The 20,360-nt window shown below is 35.1% G+C and overlaps 1 protein-coding gene across 5 annotated transcripts in view; it reads right to left on the reverse strand.

Moving 5' to 3' along the window:
* LOC133527585 (dystroglycan 1) overlaps window positions 1-20,360 on the reverse strand; it is a 142,113-nt gene that overhangs the window by 51,375 nt on the left and 70,378 nt on the right. For 4 of the 5 annotated variants that reach the window (XM_061864645.1, XM_061864644.1, XM_061864641.1 and 1 more), the window contains one exon: window positions 3,484-3,537. The exons of the other annotated variant lie outside the window; for it this stretch is intronic. The gene's annotated coding sequence lies outside the window, so the exon portion shown is untranslated. The remainder of the gene's footprint in view (window positions 1-3,483; window positions 3,538-20,360) is intronic. 5 annotated transcript variants of the gene reach the window in all.

The raw sequence follows: 20,360 nt of genomic DNA on the forward strand, positions 1-20,360 counted from the left end.
TAACCAAATTTGTAGGGAATTTTATGGCAAAACTTTTGTCCGAAGTAATTATAATGGTGTTTGTACAGATATTCAAGATATGAGCAAAATCTGAAAAAAGTACCTTAAACCTCTACATTCTCAGTACAACCCCCACCCTCCAGGACTTTTAGTTTGTTTATTTGGAGACCACAAGGTCCATACCAATTTTTAAAACTACACGAATAATTTCTTCTTATAATACCTATTAATTTTCTTGAGCTACAAGTAAAACCTTCAGAAACACTGAAAACCTAGTCAAAAACATGCATAAATCAAACCATTGCTCGGACAGAAAGTAACCAAAATGCACCTTATGTTTATACGGTAGCCTGGATCTGCCGTTGGACCTCCTAATTACAAGAGTTTAAAACTTTTCGTTTTCCTGTCAGAGTAGTGATAGACTTAATTGCCATTTAGAGCTTACGATTCTAATATTTTGATAAACTTGTTTCACTCAAAAGGTCATGAATATTGCATCCCCCAAGAAAAACCTGGTCGATTATTGAAAAGCAATTCAATGTTGCCTTGTTAATTTGGAGAAAAAACCTTTCAAGTTGGTCTTGGAAATAAATTATTTTGGTTGATACCACCAATCAATCAATCATTTTGCTCATCAGTCGTGAAAACGCCATCAAGGCTTATGCGACTGAATTACCTATATTGATAATAGCAACTAGTTAACCATTGCCAGTTGACATTGTCAACAGTAATCTTTATAACGCTCTTACAGCTTAAAAAGGGGCTGCTATGACCAAATAAGGATTGTAATCTTGACATAGGACACAGTGATCTATTACCGGTGACGGAGGCTCATTAGTATGGATAATAAATAAGTCTCAATGCCATGGCTTAGCGCTTATCACTTCGGGTACAGTCAAGTCTATAACACGCAAACGATTTTCAATCATATTCCTCTGGCATAGGTTCGCATTAGGGAGATCCTTTATTTATTATCTAAAGTTTTATCCTTTTGCCGACTTTAAGACTATGCAGCACCTTATCCTAAATCAAAAAAGCAAGATTAACTACAGCTTGCCTTAAAACATGTATGATGTCCTTGACACCACGGCTTTGTAATGTTTATCAATGCTTGGTAAAAAACTTTAAAACTACGAGTATTTTCTTTAAAACAATCATTCACATTTATTTCCAAATCCGCAGTGAGTACGACCTCATCCTTACTCGCATAGCCTGCAGCCGCCACACGGTGATTTACGGCCACTGTCCTTAAAACACCTTTCTCTCTTTTGGGCAACGCTTTCGGCGAACAATTTATTTGTCTGACTGAATCGATTTCATTATCACTTCACATTAAGCGACTACCTGCTTTGGGTTGGTCATGCTTCGCTCGATTCGAATACCTGACGAAAATTACAAAAAACTTCTGCCAGTAAGTAGATTGCCTTGTGCAATTTTTATCGGAGAGAAACTTCTGTATTTGTAGCTTAAAAGGAATGTTCACGTCTTTATCGGTAGCCTAAGGTTTACTGAAAATAACTCACAGTCTTACAAAAACTCTCGTTTCTTGTGATACAAATGACACGCTAAACGGAATCGAAGTTTAGCTAGTTTCGTCTGTTTGGTTTAGTAAAAAAGTTACTAAAACAGAAGCTAACATTCTATACCTAATAAAGGCATGTGCTTGCAATATATCTTAACTTGTAGACTCGTATACAATCGCCACCATCTATTTTAAATAGGTATTTACATACATACCTTACCATCAGAGCTACCACTCTTACAACCACCGTGATAAAGTTGGTCATTGTCTCAATCGAATACTGAGTGCATACAAGTAAGCTCCGACAAACCAATATAAGTTTAATCTCAAAATCCGCTACAAATTTGAGTTATCGGAGATCAAATTACGAGTAAGTATACTACATATACCAGTTCGGGATGCAGTTGGCAAGAGAACCAGGATGGAATCGTCTAGACGCTCTAGACAGGCACTAAACCTTGGTTATATACGCGCCGATTTGCATTAAACTGGCTAATGTCTGCTCTCACCCCTTTTCGCTATTCATGAGTTATTGCTTTCATCGATTGATTTAATCTATAGTGCAAATTTGTTAGCGGATGTCGTTTTACGTGTTAGAAAGTTCGAATTGAAATGATTTCTTGCCAGATGAGATTTCTAGACAGTCTGGTCGAGTTTTCTTACAATAGGTACCAAGTACAATCACTTTAATAATAGTTATCAAAGTTGTACAAAGGACAAAATTCATGTCTTTCTGAGAAATGATAATCTTTACTTACGGGAAAAAACCCACATTTTCTATTAACAAAATAATAAATGTAAGTTGAAAATAATTCGATTAGTTTCTGTTTTCGCCGGACATTTCTCATTAAAGCAAAAAATAAACAATCGGGAAAACCTTTAGTACATGCTCCACAAACCACTAGTTCTTTGAAGTTCTCCCGTGGAAGTTGGTCAAGTGCCAAGTTTATATAACTAAAGGTTCGCACGATATGAAGCCTGTAATAAAGCATGAAATAATTTGACAACGGCTTTGGCTGGCCAAGGGAATAAACATCGTCTGACGTCTATTAAGGTTGACGGTGATATATGTTTATTACATCATACCTGTTAGGGAATTATCGTTATTATCGTTACCTGGACTATATAATCGTGTAGTTGTTTTCATACATATTTAATTTGTAAATGAATGACGTTGAGAGTAGCGCTAGCTCGGGTTTGCGTAAGACTTGGAGCGTTTTAAGGTAAGAGGCGGTGTCTTTGTTATGCAGAAGTGGGGATCTGTGCCACGCGGCAGCGCATCTTTGAGACAAACAGCCTTTGGTAGACACCTAAAGCTTTAAATTGTCTCAAGCAGTGGTTTTATTCTAAACGCTTACTTACCAAGCACAGGCAAATTACCGCTCAGATAAACCGGTTTAAAAACGCTTTCCCATTATACGATGTTATAACAGCAGTTAGGTCAAGTAACATTGGTTTGTTAAAAAAAATCGTTCGACCATATTTGCGTAAGCAATGAGAATAACGGTCTGATAATTATGTGGATACTGTGGATGTCAGCGATAAAATGCTGTCACCGTAATCACACAATTCTTGCTTCTAATTAATTTACTTAATGAACTGCTCAAATGTAATGACGATGAAATCGCGTCGTTCGATTTCATTAGATTGTTTGCTGTGTTCAATTTTGATAATTTCCCAAGAGCACGCGCGGCTAGTGGTTAAACCTGAGATATTTGTTCACATAAATTAGAACAAATGCACTTTACGCGGAGGCAGAATCTTCAAGATCCATTTGTACGATTCATCGGGTTTGATTGCGTAGTTCAATATTCTAATTTCCCCAATTGTTATTAGGTATACATAATATTTGTGTAGGCGCCAATCGTGCTTGTACGAGTAAGCCTGGTATTCTGTAAACGTAGTTACTATTAATTCGTGGAGTTTCTCATAATTATCTAATTACAATAATAGTTACTCACCTTGTTTAATTTAAAGCCGCGATGGACGGCGTTACAGGAACTTATTTATTTGATCTGTGAAAGACCAAATAACATGTTATTAATTGTATAAAGATTATCAAAAGAATGGCAAATTATAAATGCAAATATTGAAAATACTTAAAAGTGAACAATGAATAAAAAAGATACGATATATAATATAAGTATTTTATTAACAAACTTTCTTATCAAAACTCAATCTTCTTCCTTGCGTTGTCTCAGCATTTTGCCACAGCTCATGGGAACCTGGGGTCCGCTTGACAACTAATCCCAATATTTGGCGTAGGCACTAGTTTTTACGAAAGCGACTGCCATCGGACCTTCCAACCCAGAGGGTAAACTAGGCCTTGTTGGGATTAGTCCGGTTTCCTCATGATGTTTTCCTTCACCGAAAAGAACCTAGGAAAATATCGAATAATATTTCGTACATAAGTTCCGAAAAACTCATTGGTACGAGCCGGGGCTTGAACCCGCGACCTCCGGATTGCAAGTCGCACGCTCTTACCGCTAGGCCACCAGCGCTCCCTTATCAAAACTCAATCAACATTATAAAATAATTACTATAATACAATTAATAATATAAACTATAAGTAAACTAAAACTAAAATATGACTAAATTAAATTAAAATAAAATAAATCTAAAAATGGCTCCTGCGGCATAGTACCGAAGACGCTGTTAGATCTTCTGTGGCGTCTCTGAGTCTTTTAAACAGATCTTTGGAGAGACTCAGAACGCCAGGGCCCGAATGGAATAAAATTATACTGGCGCCGATACCCCTATTTTACATTACATTATTGTCTTACAACAAATTTGCTCCCTTAACTCAAAGCAAACATTTAAATTATCCCTAACAAATTATATCTAAACCACTGAGCAATATCCAAATACCAAAACTTGAGCCTAATCCTAAGCCTCCTGACCTACTTCCAGGGTTTCTATTTGCTAAACATGTCTCGACTGAAAGCTCATTTAAACTTGATTCCGAGATTCATAACTGTCTATCCGTAAATTCAGTTTATGATTTCTATACACTAAAATGACACTTCATTTCATGTGTGTTAAATTGCCTAAATAGGTTAGGGAGCGGATGTTTAATAAATGGGTAGGAATTATCAGTATCCACGTGGAATTCACATTAGGTATTTTTCGGTGCATATGTTCTAGGGGATACTGTAATTTGCGATATAAGTATCTAATGAGGCTGAAGCCCGTTGTAAAAATATCATATAATATATTCTCAGATTTTTCATGTATATAACGACACTAACATGTTAAAGTTGAATACATTATTTGGGAGTTTGACAATTGAACCTGTTATTCTCTTCTTAATTATAGGTAGTAAATTGGATTGGATCGGCAAACATTGACAATCGGAAGACAGTTCAGATTCAATATCTGCGATGTCATTCTCATCGCTCCACGAGCTTGTACAAGATAATTCCTCAACAGCCCAGTATAAGAGCGTTCTCGATTACGTGATGTCATCACAAATCCAGAGCTCTTCGCTACACTAGTTCGCCTATTAACCTGACTGGCCCGAGCTCGCGTATCAAATGATATCAGCCAGACCGATCTTAAACTTGGCAATAAACAAGTACCGTTTGCTCCGTCACGGTAGTGGCTGTGGCTTTGCAGAATTCGAAGCTGCGAGATGTTCGGTATTTAGACCAAATCGTTGGCGGGATCGTTCTAGTCGACGAATCAAGGAAAACGGTCAGTGGGAACAAATGTAACATGGATTTACCGAATTCGTGAGATAGGATACTCGTATCGTATCTAGGAAGGAATGTTGGGCGAGAAAGCTGCCAGCTCTTCGGTCGCCAGTGAAGTCGACTCGCCTTTTGGACTGCCCTAAAAAGCTTTTTAGACCCTTGAGACCCTTGGGTCTCAAACCCAAAGGGCATGAAAGTATACTCGGGGTCGAGACCCCTGTATTTGTGAATCTTGAGCTTTTCGGTGACATGAATATTAATTAATTGCCGATTATTAAAAGTCGGGCCGTCGTTTAACAGCTTAACGAGCAATATAATAGTAGTTTATGTGACTGCTATATAATGAAAGGCATTAAAACACAAGTGTGGGTTTAAGAAACGAACGACGTGAGTTTCTTAAAAGGACCACACTAGTGTGCTATTTATATTTCATGTCGAACAAAAAGGCATCGCGACTGATATTAGAATAGAGGCCGAATCTAATTGCTTTTTTTCAGAGTTGTTCGAAATTTAGGTTTAAGATGTTTATTTCTCAAAAGATTACAAATAATCACTTACTGAGAAATACATATTTCAACTTAACATAACACAAAGGAGAGGGTAATTATGCAACTTTCAAAGCCAATTTTAAACTAAATATACAACTATGTAAACTATACTACTACATATTAAAACTAAAGTGGGTAGATATAAGCAACGAAAATTTGAATGTCATTACCAAATCGATTTTGATGTAGGAATGAAGCAATTACAACATTTTTACAGAATAATTGGTACGGGAAACAAGCGTCGTTAAGAGCAAAACATTGTAGTGCTTTGCTTGTGGATTTCGATTCTTGATTTTTGTTTATCTCAGTTTACATTACAAAAATCTTAGTTCTAATTTATTTTATTTATCAGTGGGGCACAACCCACTCATATTTTTTGTGCAGTGATGTAACACACGAGATAGTATCATAAGTATTACTTCTCTTAACATGAAATGTAGGGACATCGTATAATAATAATGTAAGTACCTAACGTATTTGGTTTCGATAGCCGTAGCTGTAGACATGTCCACGCACATATTGGTCACAGATGTAAATATTTATTTTTAGCTTCCAACAAGAGATTGATAAGTTATAAAGTAAACAAAACTTCAAAGATCCATGATTCACACAATATCACCTTATGTATGTGTGACTCATTACTCAGTAAACGTAGCTGTTTAAGCTTACTGCTTACGCTTCTTGTATTCTTCAACCTTGGGTTGAGGTCACTGTTTAATATTTTACTTCCCCCAAATTACAAGAGGAACATAAAAGTATGTAATAAATCTTTAAAGACCCGAGATGAAATAAGGTTTGGCTTAGAATGCAGACGGAATTTTTTTAGTATAATGCAATACAAAAAAGTAAAAATGTTACTAAGTCAGCGCATAGTTCCTTTTCGCGTGAATTATACACGCTATTTGATTTAGACTAAGTATTTACATATTTAAATTTTAGTTGATCTTCATGTTTCCATATACAACAGATAATTGGAGTCAGATTTTCTTAATTTTGGAAAATCTACCATGTGCGTTATTATAATAATACGTACAGCAACATCATTAAATTTTATACAGAGTTGAAAGAGCCCCTCTTATCTACTTATTTCGCGAAGTTTCCGATCCAAACAAGCAAAGTTTGTAGTTGACAAAAATAAATAGGCACCTACGAGTATACTATACAGTATGTCCCTATCCATTGGACAAAGCCGAAATTTACATATGCATTAGGGTATTTAGAACCAGGGTACAAAGTATCTTAACAACCGGTGTAGTGATTTCGAAGAAATTAACAAATTACCATTTTTTTACTTTGGAGCAGCCTGTATGTGTTAGTAGCTCCTAAGGTAATATCCTCAAAGAATAGTATGGAACCTTATTCGACCTCTTTGATAATCTTTTTTACATATGACACTAATAAGCTTCGGATTTTTGAAAAATGTCATCATTATTAAACATTTCGAACAAATTGTCAAAAACACTGCCAAAGATTAACACAATGTGTTTCTTTTTGTTGTCGATTATAGCAAATAACTTTTGTTCGAAAATTTATTATTTTTATCTTTTGTTCTAATTAAAAAAATATTAACGTCAGAGCATTCGCATTCCTGAGAAGTAACCCTACGTGGGATTTCAGTATTGTCCAATGGCTAAGGTCACCCTGTATACCTACTCCCTATTCCATCCATACAATATATTATGCTACATACATCAAGAAATAACCTTAGTAATGATTGTTTGCCTAAACTACAATTCATTTGCCATTAGTCAGCTTTTGTCCTAGGTTCTAATTCTGTACGTTACCTAAATCACAATTCTGTACGTTACTAAAATGAACTTCATAATTCAAATGATCTACACCTAATAGCTGCGCTTTATTACGTTTCAGTGCAATAAATATGCTAATGAAATTAAACAAAACAGTCGATACCGGCCATTTATTAACAATGGTGAAATCGGCTCGTAAAGTAGGAACATCTGTTGTCCGTTTAATTTTTAAAGCCTGCCCAAATAACACGAAACTAGGGGATGGTACGGTTTATTAGCATTGAGTATCGATTTTATCGCTGTTTGATGATAATAAAGCTATAAATATTTAATGCTCCAGATGCAATATTATACGAAAATATTTTAACAACATCTGATATCATGCATAAAATATGAAAAATTCCAATGTGTAAGATATTAACCGCTGAAAACTTCAATAAAATTCGTTAATACATAAGAGGTTTATATCCAAACAGCCTTAGGGCTCGTTTTCGATGAATATCATATTGAGGCTGTAATTTTTCGGTCATATTTGCACCAATTTGTAAAATGTTTTTCTTTTTTTACAAATATAAAGAGAAATGCAAAAAGTAGGTCAAGGTGCGTATTGGCTGTATCGCATATTCGCATAATATGCCACGGCATCTGGGTTACATGAATCCAACTTACAGAATATTTAACCACATTACGAGTAGGCAACAGCCAATGAAATGAAAGCGATTTCGTTTCGACAATCGTGTGCCACATATCGATTGTTAAATCAAGTGGACACTAACAAAGCAATTACCACCAATAACATAATAGAAGGGCTTGTGAATCGCTATGTGTTCGATTTCACCATCGATTCGGCTATTCGAATATCGTGATGTCATCCGGCCCGTCCGTTTGTCGCCGTACGGCGTTGCGCAACCCGACGGACATCTCTATTAGTAACTGACAGAATTGTAGCTGTGAAATGTAACTGAGTTCAGTAACTAGGCTAGTTGTTAGGTTGGCCAGCGAAGTAATTACGATATAGTCACAAACGTTGAATGTGATATTGTTAAATTGACAATATGCTAGTTTATTATAGGCATTATTTACCTGAGATCTTTGGATTGCGATTCTAATTAGTTTATCAATCGATACTTTTTAAATCGCATAATTATATTAGTGTTATTATTATTATGTACATATATAACAGTGTTTAATGATTTAAAAAAATTGTATGTATAAACTTCTATTGAAATGGTCGTAGGGATTGGATTTAAAAAGAGTGCATGACTAACAGCTGCCCAAGAGTATGTAATCAGAGGAATTCAAATATCGTAAACGGTGTAGCTATATTGCTAGTAGCCTATAGTACTCGTATAGTAAACAAAGCCGCTTTTTAGCGAAGTTTCAAGGATATTTACACAAGAGTTTGCTTAAAGCTTCTTCATATAAAGTTAAGTGAATTTGTTAGTATCTTCTTATCGTTCTGATAGTAAAAAGTTCAGGGCGTTCTATCAAAAATATACTTGGTAATCTTGGCATACAACGATTGAAGACCGCTATTAGAGAGCAAATTATCAGCACGTACGGCTTTCTCAAATATACCTAATATCACGATTTTTTATCCATATGAATAATATGACTTGTCTTTCCATTATTTTATTACAACCTACCAATTTTATCAGTCTTATTGCTGGTATAATAATAATATACTGTTTATTTATTCTTTCAATTGTAAGTACTTATACCGAGTGCTTAATGCAAGTACGATATTTTTTTGTTAGATGAAGATGTTTGGTATAGTGGTAAGAACAAGTTAGATAGGAAAGAATAAATGGTCATACATTGATTAAGGTTCGCGTCTTTCTTATGGGTGAGGATATTGTCAAAGTTCAGGGCGTAAAGTCGTAATTTTTTTCAGTTAGACTCGTAATCATCAGCATAAACGGTAGTCGCCTCTTGTATAAATCGATATTACTTAAGCTGCAACTCAGGTCGACAGGAAAGAAGATTATTTTTTCAACTCTTTTGTTATAATTAATATCTGTAATAATTAAAACGATGCATGTTCTATGCCAGTCGGGCCTGTTACTGTGTGGCAACGTAACGAAATATAATCAACTAATGAATAAGGATAGTATAAACATATAAGCACAACGAAATTTAAAAACATACGAGTATATATACATGAGTCACGCACGAGTATAAAATAAACAGCTAAAATTAGAATGTAAATCGAGACTGATTGACACATTGGGGATGAATTCATTCATGCCAGGCATAAGTAACTCATTCGTTTGAACATTATTTATATAATTCTCGGCATTCGTGATTCCACTATTTCTTTGAAGTCTTATTCCGAATTTCACGTTTGCTTTATTGATTTATATTTGACAGGAGCTAAACTAGGGCAGGTAATATTTATCTTGAATAAGTATTTAATAATTACCGTTTAAATTTATGATAAGAGTGAAACTACATCATAAACGGCTTACCACGAATAAGGGACTTTAGTTTTTGAGTTTAATTTAGGACTGGCCACAGGGACAAAAGATATTAAAGATATTTTGCATTTTTTTTTGTATTTTTGGTAATTAGGTGATGGGAGGGATGAATAATATAATATTGTGTATTAATGTGCCAAATAGCTATAAAATAACAAACGCGTATAGAGTGAACCAAAACCTTATACGTAACCCGTAAAGGGGAAAGCTAAATACATATTTCCTATTGGGACCGTGCGAAGTGCGTGGTGGGGGTAAGTAAAGCGATCCCAGCGCATAAGGTGGTAAAAATTTGAACTAACTGCGGATAGCGTCTTTAACATTTCGTACAATTATATGGCTCGAAATGAAACTTTGATTTACGATTACTCCTGAAATATTCATTTAAATTGTATGGTATAAGGGACCATTGTAAGCTGTATGAAATGCTTAATATAACTAACGTATTTATTTTGATAATTGTTAATAATGTATCCATGTAAATAGCTTTGCAAATGCCACATATTACGTGATCTTTTTCTAGAAGTTAAGAATGGATATAGTAAGTTATCCTTAAAAGATATACATTTCACATCGCGGACTTTTTTGTAGACCTATGAATGAGAAACAACCCCACCATACATTGTGTTGTTATAGCTCAAACGGATTAGGCAGCGTTTTCGATTAAAGCTCCTAGCCAGCGTGATTTTTTCCGACAACATCGTTATATTTCAAACAATTTACACAAAACCTTAACAAGTTATATACTTAAGCCTTCCTCAAGAATCACTCTATTGATAGATGAAAGTCGTATGAAAATCCGTTCAGTAGTTTTTAGTTTTGGAGTAGTTTTATAAGATGTAGTGAATTGACGTTTTCCCCTAGAATTGCGGACACTAGGTTGCGTGACAGTCATGCACGCTCCCAATACGGCTACCACCAGTTTGACACTGACATATAAGTGCGAGCGAGATGTATTGAAAGTAAGTTATGCAGACGTTAGCGAATATGGCAGTTTGACACTGCTAAGGCAGTCGTGGTAAGCCTACTACATAGTTATTATAGGATTATTACCATCGGATTTCAGTAAACCAGAGACTTCAATTAAGATATAAGCGATTATGTACACTAACATTGTGGATCATAATAGGAGATGCAGTGCGTGCAACGGCATTTGAATGGGATTTATCAGGGCAACGTGACTGTGTACTGCCCACGCGCAGATGTTTGCGGTTGGGCGTTAAGCCGTTTATGCACTCACTGACGCACAGTCTGATATGTGGTTTACTGGTTTTGATCTATTTTAATGTAATTTACTAAAAAGTATTAACTATCGCCGATACAAAGTTGCTGCAGATTTTCCTGGAACGGGAAAATTCATGGAACGGTACTGTTAAAATAGAACGATCATGGTTTTCATGATGAAATGGCGAGAATTTGTCTAATAAACATAACAGTATTATTTACCAGAGGATAACGTAAGTATACATAGGCTGAATCGTTTATGTAAGAGGAGTGTTGGATGTGTAAATGATGATTAATCTCAAGAGAAACCACTCGAACTAAGCACATAACCTCTTGCATTCTATACAGGTCACCTGTATATTTCAGTCGAAGCCCGACAAAGTAAAATAATTAATATAATTAGTTATCTTATGCATCTCGTTTTATACCTGAGTACAATAACTACAGTACTGCATGTTTTCTTAATTATAATCATCATTAAATAATTATTCTTTAAAGTAAACCATTAAATGCTTTTTCAACCTTTTTTTAAGTACCTAGTCCAAATACAAAGAACGTCATAAACATATTCTGGGTAACGATTTTCCACATTATCTCGATGTAAGTAAGTAATAAAACGTTAATGTTCATACATATTTACAACCCTGATTAAAAAATAATTAGATACAATACTATGACGTTTATTACATCCAGAACAACTCCAATAGTGTTACGATTATGCGTGAACTTAATTTGAAATACATCGACATAGTTATGTTTATAGTCGTGACGTAAGTGACATTGATGCTCATAAAACAAGCCTGGCGTATAATTAACCAACACGAATGGAAATAACATAGGTACCGAGTGATACAAACATGACTCTTGAGTGTATAGTAGGTAGTTAGCTCTTAGCAACCGTCTGCACTTGCCCTTAGAGCGCGGGCGTTGCATAAACCTCTTACTTCGAAAGGGCGTAATACCTACGCGAGGTTGGGTCAGGTTATTTATAACAATTTTTGGAAACCATACATTGTTTTTTCGTCTGTTAGGTCGGAAGTAGTAGCAGACTGGTTTACGTAGGTCTGAAACGATGCTAAGCTTATTAATTCTTTACGAGCTCTAGAATAAAATGACAAAATACCTACTCGTTGTACTCTTATTGCGGCTTTGTTTCCATAACGTACGTTACCGTATAAAAGGATTATCTTCTCCCTAATGAGATTAATAACGAGTGTCAGATGTCAATTATAATATGTTAAAATACATATAATAAATAATATAAATCTGGATTAGTGCAACTGTAAAGAAAAAAGGTGCAAACTTTATACACGCGGTGAGGCGATAAGTTGTTATGGAATGGGAAGGCAGAAAGGCGCGTCGTCACGCGCGGCTAGCCAGCGAATTAATCTGATACGGTGACTGAACTGTCATACATGCACCGAGACACCCCACCCACCATCATACTCTGATGCAGTTCATGCAATTACAGCCTTTACTTCGATGAGATAAGGTCTAAGTGCATAGATTAATTGATGATGTACAAGTGTTGCGGGTACATTGTGTTAATGTTTTAAAATTAGAGCGCTTGTTAGTACCCAGTTTGGTGAATACAATGACCGCTTATTTTATAAGTATGATTATGATACATATAGGTCACCAAGACAGTAAAACTTCTAGGAAATGCCAGCTGAAATACCAGACAGTACAATGGTCGTAAATCTGACCAATGACAGTGGAATAACTATACCGCTAATAGTTGTTAGTGTTTTGTGTTAGTTTTGTATGCGCTGTAACTAACTAACCTATGATTAGTAATAATAATAACGTAGCCTACATATAAACAATAAGTTATATAAAATATATCCAATTACCCTTATGTATATTGGTCTATTTAGTCATACACTAAAACCAAAATCACAACACACTTCCGGACACATTCAGGTTCGTAAAAATAAAATGTGGTTGCAGATAATCCAATCAATGTTGTCATAACACATTTCACTGACGTTAATTATGTCATTCAAATTAGTGGAGACTATCCTCAGTTTCGAGTGGCTTAACGTATTGTGTCTGAATCGTGACATCAGTGCAGCTGTAGGGATTAAAGGGATTGAACTACTAACTAGGTTACATACCATCCCAAACTGCAAACGTTAGTTAAATATGGTTATATTCCTATTCAAATTTGTGAGCGTACGTTTATGTTACTTAATTAATTCAATGTATGTTTATGAGTATATAAAGTAACAGGTTATCGTATTGTCACGGTTTATTAAAACACATAGTTATTTTTCTTAATGATGTTATAATCAAATAAACAGTATACTGTATATTTTAATGTAAGTACGTTTTGTTTGTAATAAAATATGATATCAGAAATTCAGAGGAAAAACCAAGACACGAGTAACAGATTACAACCTACATTGAAAGGAAAATGATAACGTTTTGTAATATAAGAACAACCATAAAACGATATTTTTATCTATTTCAGGACCTAACAACCAGCGAGCAAATCGTCCTAGATTCTATTTATGTTGTTAGAAACTTCGAACCAGGGATGGACCAATGTCTCCGTTCGTAGAAAACAGCTGTTGTTTCAAACGGTGGCTCCGTGAATTTCGTCCTCGCGTATCTAGAACGGCATTATGTAACTTCACACTACCAGGCTGAGTCAGGTCAGTGTTTATCCGCTAAAGGATCTAACTGGAAAATTTGGGCGATGTCTTTTTCATTTTCAACTGAATATACGCTTCTTTCTTCTTCCTCGCGTTGTCCCGGCATTTGCCACGGCTCATGGGAGCCTGGGGTCCGCTTGACAACTAATCCCAAGATTTGGCGTAGGCACTAGTTTTTACGAAAGCGACTGCCATCAGACCTTCCAACCCAGAGGATAAACTAGGCCTTGTTGGGATTAGTCCGGTTTCCTCACGATGTTTTCCTTCACCGAAAAGCGACTGGTAAATATCAAATGATATTTCGTACATAAGTTCCGAAAAACTCATTGGTATGAGCCGAGGTTTGAACCCGCGACCTCCGGATTGCAAGTCGCACGCTCTTACCGCTAGGCCACCAGCGCTTTTAATATACGAATATACGCTTCTTTGGTAAAATATATTTTCCTTATATTTATTTATTTATTTATTATACTTTAGAAACATACAGTCGTTTACAAACAGTACCTATACAAAATTGCTTAAGTTTAGACCTAGAGTTTCATTTTTTACATAAAATCAGTCTTTTTTTTTTTTTTTTTTCTTTAAGATTACAATTTTAAATGTTACCCAAAACTAAACATTTGAGAGCGTAAAGAAAAGAAAACATGCATAATTACATTTGTTACCTAAAGAAAAGCACGTTTTAAAATATTAATGGAACAAGTAAATATATCTATGTTAGAGAGCTTGTCATTTTCGTTAAATAGTTTGCAGGCACGTCTTATGAATATATTTTGTGCATAACACGTTCTACTGTTGGGAATCGAGAATAACCTTTTCTTCTGACAGTGGCGCTGACGTCTACGAGGAACTCTGAGCTGTATTTGGTGTAGTAGCGAGGGGACATCTAATATATTGCGCATAATTTTATAGAGTAAGACGGAATCTGCGATATCTCGGCGGTTACTAAGTGTTTGAAGTTTATGGTGGATCAGTGATTCGCTATAGCTAACATGTGTGTGACCAGTTCTAAAATCGAGAGTTTTAAGGAACTTTCTTTGTATCCGTTCCACCCGTTCAATATGGATGTTATGATAAGGTTTCCAAACTGTACTAGCAAACTCGAGATGGCTGCGAACAAAGCTATTAAAAAGGATTTTGTAGGTGGTACTATTTTTAAATGGTTTACCAACTCTTAGAATGAAGCCTAGTTGTTTGTACGCCTTTTTTATGACAGAATCTAAATGAGGTATGAACGACAGTTTAGAATCCAATAGAACTCCAAGATCACGGATTAGTGTTACTCTACGCAGGTAATTATTACATAAAGTGAAGTTATATTGTGCATTATTTTTTTTCCGTGTAAAGTTTATTACAGAACATTTATTTATATTTAAAAATAAATCATTATCTTTACAGAATGTCTCAAAACTTATTAAATCGTCCTGCAACAAGTAATAATCATCAATCGTATTTATGACTTTATAAATTTTCGTGTCATCTGCGTAGAGCAAAACCTTCGAGTGTTTGATATATTTATCTATATCGTTTATAAATAGCGTGAAAAGCAACGGGCCTAAATGAGATCCCTGGGGTACACCGGAACTAATTGTTTTCCATTGAGAAGTGTAACCCGATAATACTACACATTGGCTTCGATTTTCAATATAAGATTTAATCCAACGGAAAAGGTCTCCGTGTATTCCGATGTGCCAAAGCTTGAGAAGAAGCTTATTGTGACAAATTTTGTCAAAGGCTTTGGCAAAATCAGTGTACACAGCCTCTACACATGAGCCTCCATCCATTGCGACTAAAATATCATTGGCAAAAGTTAAGAGATTAGTGTCTACCGACCGACCTTTGAAAAAGCCGTGTTGATTGGGGCTGATATGGTTTTTAACTACTTGAGAAAGCTGAGCTATAGATTGCAGTCTTTAAACTGTTTGCTAGCACTTGTATTATTATTTGTATGTATATCTAATTAAACATACATATATATAAACTTGCTGGCTTCAAAGTTCCGTACTCGTAGTCAGCACGTTGTTACATCGGCAGCCTAGTTAGTTACTACCTACTCAGCTATGTGCATTATATTACACGTTAACATCGCACTGAGATTCAGCACTTCGCCTGTAAAACTAGTGTCGTCGGCAATATCGTTTATGCTTACGTAACTGACTGATACTGACAAAATTTAAAGTACACTTTAATGTGCAACATATAATTCTAGTTAGATCAGTTTACTAAGAAATTATAAATAGTTTTTGCATTACAAGAAAGGGCAAGATGTGTCAGTTAAATTTTTGTATCTTATCTTGTTTACCATTCCACTCAGAGTATCCTTTTGTCATAAATGACCACATCTTCTAAAACGATACCGTTGCGTCTCACAAGCAACTGCACTGATATAAAGTAGAGCGATACAAATTTAAATTTAAATAAAGATAAATATGTCAATATTCCTCTATGAACGCACTGACTGAATTGCTTCTGGCCATTTAATGCAGCTCCGTGTTCCAAGAACGTTTGACCAGTTAATTCAATTGGCCTGTTTCATTCTCAGTAATCTCAGTATAAAATATAATGTATGTGGCTAAGTAGGTAACGGAGAGTAGTTATACTCCAGAGTTTGTAAACGTACTCGTAGTTGAGTTTTAGGAGCTACTTCGATCACAACTACACAATTCTTACACAACTTGACTAAGGGCTATACTTACACCATCCAGGGTTACAAACCCTGGATGGCGCAAGTGGCCCTAGTAAGCTCAAAAAGGTTTGTGTTATGGGTACTCAGGCAACGATATATATAATATATAAATACTTATATACAACACAATAATCTACCTAGCCTATAAATAATTAAAAAATTACTGGCCGCTTATGAGTTCGTGTTTAATGACTATTACTTTTTCAAAATTTCAAACTTTTATTAGTCAGTTGCTCTTCATTTGTTTTTGACATTCGAATTCTTGCAACATGTCGTTACAGAAAAAGAATTTTATGAAAATTGAGCAACGTTCAGTGATTAAATTTCTCACTAAAGAAGTGAATGCTTTTAAAGAGTTCCCTCAATTTCATCAGAATCACATAATGGGAATCGTCCCAACTGTGAAGTATAGGTTCTCTTTCTATTAAATAAATAATAAACACAGTAAGCTCAGCCGTCATCAAGAAATCGGGGTATATATATCCATTATCTCCGAAAATTTTAAGTCTGTTAAAATACAAGAAGGCGCAAGCTTTCGACAGCAGAATCGTTCGCGCCTGTTTATCGTCCACATCATTTTATAAACAGCGCTTTTCAAATCCCGTTGAAAACTGTACAGTTACTGCACATTGCACTTTCTTTAATGTCATTTGCAAAGAAAATGATTCAAATGCTCACACGAAATACTGAAACGGACGTGAGTACAACACAGGCCAAATTAATTAAAAATACGACATTTTAGTAACATCTTTTCTCACTTCTCACTCACTCTCAGGTATGTTAAATATGTTCGTCAAGTCGTATGTTAGCCAGTAGCGAATGCTAATGAAATGACGTGGTCAAACGCTTGCCTATCGTTATAAAAAAAAAAAAAAATTTAACACCCATATGCGTGCAACGGTGAACTCTGAACCAACTCCTTGTTCGGTAGTTAGGTAATAAGGCCCTCCTAGGATCCTGCTCCTGCTTACTGTAAGCCTATCTGGAAGAGATTGCTTACTTGTTTATTATACCTTTATTTCCATGGTACATCTGCGTTTGGATTTATTTCCTTGGTGATGCAATAAAGAATATTTACTTACTTGAGGACACAAAGCATGGAATGAACACACGTGTACAAGTGATGCACTAATTACCGATCCTTCACGGTAAAGTAATGAAACAGAGCACGCACTAACCCGATTAACCTGCAGGCAATTATCTTCTAGCGGCATTCGCTATGCACTTTCGTAATGAGGGCTAATCGGACATTGCTGTGTCAGGAGCGCGCTAAACATGGATACCGGCGCATTACTGGTAGTCCGATTACTGGCGATTATGTTCTCTGTACAGCTTTCTAGCTGCTTTCATTGTAATCAAAACGGTCCATTTTAAATCCATAACCAGTTTGTACTTTGCACTAAATATAGCTCTATTATAGACGCAGCTCAATTTTCATTTATTATGTAATAAGGCCATGTGTGGCCTCCTATAATAAGCCCTTTGTCCTTATTGTGTCAAGTTCAAAGCACAGCGATACCTAAACGAAATTAACTGACTGCAGACGAATATAGAAGTAGGAACCACTTTGTCGATTGTCAATAGGTGTGAATGGTGTGATTTATACTTTATGCTGGTAAAATTTTCTTGAAAACCGCTAAAACCACACTTTACTATTTTAAAGCCCCTTTAGTGTGTTTCTTGTCTAGTTCCGTCCGAATCTAGTGTTTAGGTACAGTCAGCATCAAAAGTAGCCATTCTGTAACAGCTTAACAAACAGTGATGTCTTTAATATAGAACGACTGGGCCTATAAAATATATACTTTTGAATTCACATTTTAGAAAATTTTCTATATTTGGAAAAGTTATCTGAGTTGTCAGATACTTTTGGTGCGTTGTTTCATCCGCTACTATTGATGCTGACCCTACCTAATACTCGTATAATACCTACATGTATCATTGTTGAGCGACTTGACTCTGGAATCAAACCTATGACCAACAATATTTTATTAATAGATATCCGTGAATCTCCAATAGAGTTACAATTCCGGAAGTTGTTACGTTTTTAAAAATTACACAGTCGTCATACAAAAAAAAAACATGTCAAATATTAAAATCTAAATTAAACAGGTACTCAAAGAATAAATTGAGTTTCCAAAGATTAATTTTCCAATACAATTACGTTCCCTACTCGGAATAAAGGTAAAAAAGCTGTATACAGGTTGTGGGAATTGAAAGACCTTACTTTTATCCGAACTGAGTTACTATTCAGGTTACGTTCCTTTGTTCAGACACAATATCTATTAAAAAGACTCAATGGTCCTTCAGAGCGGTTAATGGTAATGCCCAGGAAATAATGATTGACCCTCAAAGAAGTACTTCAGCTACGTAGAGAAAAAAATATTTGAAAGTGGAAGCTTGTACGTTGATTCAACTGATAAGATTATTAATGTAATTTAAATTTATTAAGATAACGGACATGTAAGCTTAGGAATGAAATTTACCTTAAGTACTTATTACCAGCTCGTTAAGAAACGAGAAAGTTGTTAGGAAATGTCATTTCTGATTAAACTAATTCCTTATTCTTAAGCTTAGTTTTAACTTAACTCAATAAGGATTTAATACCGAGTTGAATATCTGGAAACAATCATCCCAAACTATTAACTTAACTCTATTATTGCTTGGTTAAATTGAAGCGTGACTAAAATTACTATAGTTCCGTTATATGAGACAGAGTTTTAAGAATACCAATAACACTATATTGCAAAACGATGATTAGCAGCTAACGAGCAGTAGGTACATGTGCTGTTTCTATGTTTAAACACGCCATTATACTGTCAACACGGAGTTAAGAGGACGTACAGTTTTATAAAAGTTCATGGGACTTAAATACTAAGAGCTTCATGACATTTACTCATACTCATACTCATACTCATTTATTGGTAAAATATACAATGTTACATGTCAGCAATAAAATACACAGTTGAAATTAAATTAAATTAAATTAAAAATATTTACTTGATCTACATTCGATTAAAATAAAAGGATACAAATACAAATAAATAAAAATGACAAGTTAAAATTATTAAGTTATTCGGATAAATTAAAATCATACATTAATATTATTTAAGCTACATTATCCTATTATTTAATCCTTATATATAAGTTGCCCAGGGTGCACTGGTAGGTACACTAAAATTCGTACAACAGTATTCAAAAGGATATGAGCAAGTTAAGAAGAAGTGGCCGAAATGCGCTTAAAGCGGTAATTCTCTTAGCAGCAGGATAACAACTCACTGGGCAAGCAGCCGCGTAAGCACAGGTAACCTACTCAACATTTTATGATGTAACTACTCAATACTCGTACTCAAACTGCAGAGGATTAAGTCCATTGAACCTTGACACTTCACGGGATATCGCACTGAGATTGAGCGGTGAGAACGAAAATGTATACACATTCGTTGGTTTTTTTGTTAACGATATCACGCAAAATGGACTTATTATGTAGTCATAAAACTATAAAAGTGTTAGTAATTATCTAAATCTAAACCGCGCGATGAATAAAAAGAAGAGTTTTTTTTCTATTGTTACAATGTATTTATCGTGATAGCTGGTATGCTTTTTGCTCCATGCCAAATTGTAAATAGTCAAATGTTTCTTAGCCTTTTATGATTTTGTTGGTATTTTTTCGTTTGTTTGATACCTACTCCAATTATTTTTATCAAGAATGCCATAAAACGTGTTAATTAAAGTTGTAATCCGATGTTATTGATAAACTTTTGATTACATTTTTTAACTCCCAAACACTATAAACTACCTAACTGTAA

The sequence above is a fragment of the Cydia pomonella genome, chromosome 18 (assembly GCF_033807575.1).
Source record: "Cydia pomonella isolate Wapato2018A chromosome 18, ilCydPomo1, whole genome shotgun sequence".
Taxonomy (NCBI): domain Eukaryota; kingdom Metazoa; phylum Arthropoda; class Insecta; order Lepidoptera; family Tortricidae; genus Cydia; species Cydia pomonella.